The 6,000-nt window shown below is 42.2% G+C and overlaps 1 protein-coding gene and 1 long non-coding RNA gene across 14 annotated transcripts in view; one reads left to right on the forward strand and one right to left on the reverse strand.

Annotated features, from left to right (window-relative positions):
* Positions 1-6,000, forward strand: part of dnm1a (dynamin 1a) — a 63,799-nt gene that overhangs the window by 32,365 nt on the left and 25,434 nt on the right. The window lies entirely within an intron of this gene.
* On the reverse strand, positions 353-1,851 carry LOC115789795 (uncharacterized). Its single transcript, XR_004020723.1, has 2 exons — positions 1,683-1,851; positions 353-1,136 (listed from the first exon to the last, which is right to left on the reverse strand). It is a non-coding gene; the product is annotated as an uncharacterized LOC115789795 (long non-coding RNA).

The raw sequence follows: 6,000 nt of genomic DNA on the forward strand, positions 1-6,000 counted from the left end.
CTGGTGGCTTCCTGCCTCTCTGCACATTACATGGTCATTTGAGGTAAAGCGGCCACAAGCTGATGCAGGGAAAGCGGAGGCATAATTGTACATTTTCATTATGAGTGCAGTGTGACGCTGGAGGTTTACTGTGTGCTTTAGTTATCTTTTGGGGTGTTTTTTTTTTTCTCTCCTCTGTGTGGCTGAACTTTTCTGGTTTCAGCTTTTGGTTGTGTAAAAAATAAAATGTTAAAAATGTCTCGCAACCATCACTTACATCTATATGTATATGATGTTTATTTACTTTAGTTGGAGGCCATCTATGTGTAACTTGCTCAAGAAAACAAGAAAAGAACAAAAACCAGAGACAATGTCACGTGGAAATCCAAGCTTCTTTATTTTTGTCTATTTTTAAAACATTTTCACAAGCTGATTTTACAGATTCGAATCTTGGTTACACAACCATCATATGGCAAGATAGGAGGATAGCCTCATGGCTCTGCTTTCAAAATTTTAGGACTTCTGTGTCAATCATAAATCCATCCTGGGCGAGGGCTAGGCCTCTGTGGTGGAGCCTTTATTTAGGCTCGTGCCCAGGCTGGTCCAGATGGACGAGGGGTGGTGCAGCTGCGTGTTCCCACAGCCGGGTGTACTTGTGCCTGCTGAATGCCCTTTGGAGTGCTCTGTCTTTTTTTTTTTCTCATCCCTCTTTTTTAGGCAGTTGTCCTGTGCTTCCCCGGCCAGCCTAACCAATGTGCAGACTACTGTACAACCACTACTTCCTGAACAGGTAGTCTGAACACTGGGCAGGCGGGCTGGGCGGCTGAAGGGTGCTGTCGAGGACTTTTTGCTCATGCGCTCACAGACAAGATCGAATTCATCAGAATTATTACCACACATGCTCTTATTCATACTCACTGTGATGGCAGTCAGCTTATCTTCGCTGCTTGACTGCTGCAAGGTGCAGATTGGGATGAATGAGTGAGCTGGAGGAGAAACGGCATGTAAATGGATGGAGGTATTGAAGAAGGAGGAGGAGGAGGAGGTGGTGGAGGAGGAGCGGGAGAGGTTAGATGGAGGTGATAGCCGCTGATTGGCAGATTGAGTGACATTCCTTCCTGTTTCCCGCTGTGAGAAGCAACATTCCTCACCGAACTCTACAGGGGAAACACAAACACACAGAAAGTGTTTTTTTTTTTAATAAACAAAATATCAAATATAGTACATTTAAACGTAATAAATCTGCTTTATGCAGCCGATTCACTTTTTGGTTGGATTCTTTAATTAGTTTCAGCTATGTGTGTGCATGTTTTTTAACCTGACATTTTTTTCTTTTTAAATAGTAGTTCTTTTCCAAGATGTCTTCCTTTAGATAGGATTAAAGCCAACAAATAAAGACCAACACAAATAGAAAAAGACACAAAAATAGTCAACCTATTTAGCCAATTTTTGTGCAGCCTAGGCTTCTTTTTCTTCCCTCTAAAAAATTTGGCCAAAATGAGCAAAAGTCATTAGCAATTCAGTTAGGTAGACCTTAAAAACAACTCCAACTCCAAGTGCTTTTAATCTCCCTTGAATAGATCTTATCAGACAATATTTGTGGTCAGCTGAAATCATCCAAACCAACAGCACCCTCTAAAACACCAGATTACACAACTTTTCCTCTACTAGAAATACGCCCAACAGAAAGAAAGTAATATTACCTGCAACTCGACGATTTCATTTCTCTTCTTTGCATCTTTCTGCATTAGGTGATGTTTCTTCTTTCCCTCTTGACTGGTTCGCCCAGATCCTTGCTGAATTTGCCTGTCCTTTCATTCAGCACCGCCACACTGCTGAGGCAAAACCTGGCCGATGGGCTTCAAATGCTACCTCCTAGAGCAGAGCATATAGAGATACGCTCATAGCGAGAGAGAGCCGCAGAGATTATATAGAAGAGGAGAGATAGAGAGAGAGAGAGAGAGATAGAGATATAGAGAGAGAGAGAGAGAGAGAGGAGAGAGAGAAAAAAAGGTGCTCCGTAGCAAGGGCAAGGTGGAACTGCTGGAGGTTCGACGTGGCAAAGGACTGGCCACCAAGTTCCCCCTTTGAGAGACAGAAGGAAAAAAGGAACGAGAGAGAGAGAGAGGAGATATGGAGAGAGAAAGAGGAGGAGCTCGCCAGCCCCCCCGTTTTTCCTTTTTCCTCTCTTCTTTCTCTCTCCACTCCCTCCGTCTACCTCACCCCTCCTTTTCCAGTCTCGCTTCTCTGGCTTACAGGGAGAAAGTGGAAGGTCAAAGGTGAACAGGAAGTGAGACACATTCATTTGGTGTGTGTGTGTTGTAAAGTTTGGAAAGGGAGTGAAGGATTGGCTGCAGAGGGAGGGAGCTTTTAGTCGATGCGTGATTGCTGGATATCTTTGTTGGAGGCATTTATGTGCTTTGTGAAACATTTGCATGTTTCTGTATTCAGTCCAGTGCATCCGTACTTTTGATACATGTGAGCGTACATATTTTAATATATAGATGTATGAGTGATGGATTTGTGTATGTAGGAGTGAGCCTGGATGAGAGCAGAGACTCCATGGTCTTTGTAGAAAGGGGCAGGAATGTCGGCGTTTTCTTGGCAAGCAGGAGGAAGCCTTGTAATAACTCCAGATGTGCAGCCCTGTGGTCTCCATCTCTCTCTTGCTCCTTCTGTTTTTACTTCTAAAGCTGATTTCCTCTCCCTGTCCGACTCAAATAAAGAGCCCTTTATGCAGCTCTGCAGCCTTCCCAACACACACACATGCACACACACACACACACACACACACACACACACACACACACACACACACACACACACACACACACGCAGTGGTGGGGAGGGGGGTGGGTGGGTGCTGCTTGGAAGGGTGACATACGACTGGTAAATCAGAACCAGGGCAAAAGACATTGTGTGTGTGTGTGTGTGTGTGTGTGTGTGTGTGTGTGTGTGTGTGTGTGTGTGTGTGTGTGTGTGTGTGTGTGTGTGTGTGTGCGTGTGTGTGCGTGTGCGCACAAGCGAGGAAGGGAAAAGCCAGTGTGATTTTGCAGTTGAGACATAACTAGTCAAAAGTTTTCCTCTTTTACCTTCTAGGCTTCACGTGCACTCACATTTAGGTTTCATCCTTACTTCTAGCAGACAGGAGTAATCAGTGCTAGTGCTTCCAGGTGTATGTGTGTAATATGTGTGCAATGCAATGGTGGCCAAGGCCATGTGTTTGTTTTAGCTGTGGTTTCTGAGCTCCGACCTGAGCTCCAAATCAAAGCAGGCACAATCCCACAAGAGACGAGTCAGCAGTACTGCTGGGACGGCTACGGAGGGAGGGAGAAAAATGGAAATGGAAGAACTTCAAAATGGGGGGCAAAGCCATGCCCCGTGAACAAGGAGCTATAGCAAATAAAAAAATAAAAAAAAAACTTAGCAAACTAGAAAAGAGAACTACAGAAATCAATACTCAGAAAATGGATCACTGTTGCATTCGAGTTTAGGGTTTGAGGATTGGAAAGAGTGAATTTTAATGGGTAGGTGGGGGAAATGCTGCGGTCGCAGTAACATTGTTTCCACTGTTTGGATGACCAGGCAGACAGCTTACTTTTCAGACTCTTAGTCAGTGAAGCCAGAAATGCTGAGAAAGTATGCACATACACATGTGTGATCTGTGCTTCCATGTTATTCTGTCTTGTCATGAAATACGGTCGGTTAATACTGTCACAGAAAAACCTCAAGGTTCTGACTTTGTTTTTCCCGTCTGTGCTTTGACATCACGTTAAAGGGATCGGCTCTGCCAGTACGTCGGCCAAACTGCATCTTTCGTGCATTGTGCGATTGTGAATGTCACATTTTTTTTTATTTAAGAGAGCGCTTGATACAAAACTGTGAAGCAGCCTGTAAATCTGAACGACTGCGTGCTTCAGTGAAATTTTGCAGCTAATTTTCTATCTAGAGACAAACCGCCATAATTCTTTGGGTAACATAAAATGTGAAACACATAATAGCTTGGTTTTATTTTCTTTCTCTCACATGAAATCATATCAGTGTTACCTATTTATTGAAAAGACCATATTTAAAAGGTAGTGGCTTGGGGAAAGGATTCAGGAAAACAGTGGAACACTCAACCATCTGATTTATCCAGTTCAGGGTCGTGGGGAGGCTGGAGCCTAACCTAAGCTTACCTAAGTGGGTGAGGCCAGGTAGACCCGTAACAGACCACCACTTCATCACAGACAATCTTTCACTCCTACAGCCACATTAGAATCACTAATTAACCTAACGAGCATGTCTTTGGACAGAGAGAAACCATGCAAAAAAAAAAAAGGCACCGACCGGCCAGCAGATTCAAAGCAGGAAGGCTCTTGCTGCACGGCGACAGTGCTAACCGCTTCATCACCATGCCCCCCTGAATAGTTTAAATATTTGTGGGAATGTGCTTTCTGGCGTAGAGTTAGATGGGAAAATCAATACCTTTTTTATACTGGTCCCATAAATGTGAATCTATTGGCAGCAGCTACTGAGCTCAGCTCACAAACAGCTAGCCTGAATCTGAGTAAAATCTCTTTATACTCAAAAATTAATGTGCTATATTGTTTGTTTTTAATCTGTTTTTTTCTGAGTTTTTGTTGCACCTCTTTAAACAGGTTACACATTTCAGTGGGGATAGACACAGCGTGCCCCCTGGGCCATTTGTATGTCTTTAGTAGTGTCATCAATTTTTATTTGGTAAAATTTCAGAGGCTCAGAGAAAGAGGTACAAAAAACTGTAGTAACATGATTAAGGGGTGATAAATGTCTGTGTGAGATAATAAACATACTTAAGTTATTGCAAATGAGAACAGAATGATGTAGCAAGGAAAGTAAAATATTAATGGACAATAGGATGTAAGAATGTTAGTAATGATACCAAAATCAATCATGAATAAATCTGGAAAAACACACACACACACACACACACACTGGAAAAGAACCACAGTGGTGTGTGTGTGTGTGTGTGTGTGTGTGTGTGTGTGTGTGTGTGTGTGTGTGTGTGTGTGTGTGTGTGTGTGCATGAATACATACTTGTGAGGTTAGAAATCTGTGCACACACATTTATAATAAATACACACATTTTAGTACAAAGACTGGATTTGTATGTTTAGCGTTAAGGTAAAGCGAGCTTCAGGTTAGGTTTTGGGTTCGGCTGTTAGCAGTTACAGGGTGAGGCCAAGTTTCTGGGCAATTAATGTAAGTTGAGGTAATGTCCTCTGATGTGATGGAAACACAACTGTGTATGTGTATGGCAGTGTTACAGTTTCATCCACATTTAAAAGTGTAATGTGTTTAATAGAACATAACATACATGTTAACATTCCTGTGATTATTTTACACATTATAAAATAATCTGTTTAAGTGCCGGACATATCTATATTTATACTTTTTTATGACTTTGTTTTAATGACACCCCTTTATTTTAGCTTGACGCAGATTTTATGCTCATGAATATGAAGTTTTACAAGGCTGAATTTGACTGCAGTCACCTTAAAAAAGTATTCAGCCTTACAAAAAAAATTATTTGTTTACACACTTGAATGTTTCACTCAGTGTACTCTGACATCACTTGTTTACCTTAAGGTAATAATACTTACATTAAAAAAAAAACTTACCTTACATGTGAATACTGGCAGACTATTGTCTGCTTTATTTGCTTGTTTGTGAACTCAGATTTCATGTAGTTTAGCTGTGATTGGTTTCTATTGGGAGACACAAACCACACCAGCTGAACATCTGCCCTCCTCCAGACAAGAGTTGCTGCTGTGTGTGGATTTTAACATGTGTTTATATAGTTTGTCTGCTGGTGTCTGCCCCCACCCCCCCACTCCCTTTCCTTTACGCTTTGGTGGTCACTGGTGATTGATCACATGTCCTTGATAGCCCCAAGGTTGTAACACTGACCTTCTGCAGGAGTAAATTCAGGGCAGATAATTGACTGTTTAGCAATTAGCCACTAAACAGGAAGGTATCACTAACCTGCCAGCCTGCGTT

Source organism: Archocentrus centrarchus, chromosome 12 (assembly GCF_007364275.1).
Source record: "Archocentrus centrarchus isolate MPI-CPG fArcCen1 chromosome 12, fArcCen1, whole genome shotgun sequence".
Lineage (NCBI taxonomy): Eukaryota > Metazoa > Chordata > Actinopteri > Cichliformes > Cichlidae > Archocentrus > Archocentrus centrarchus.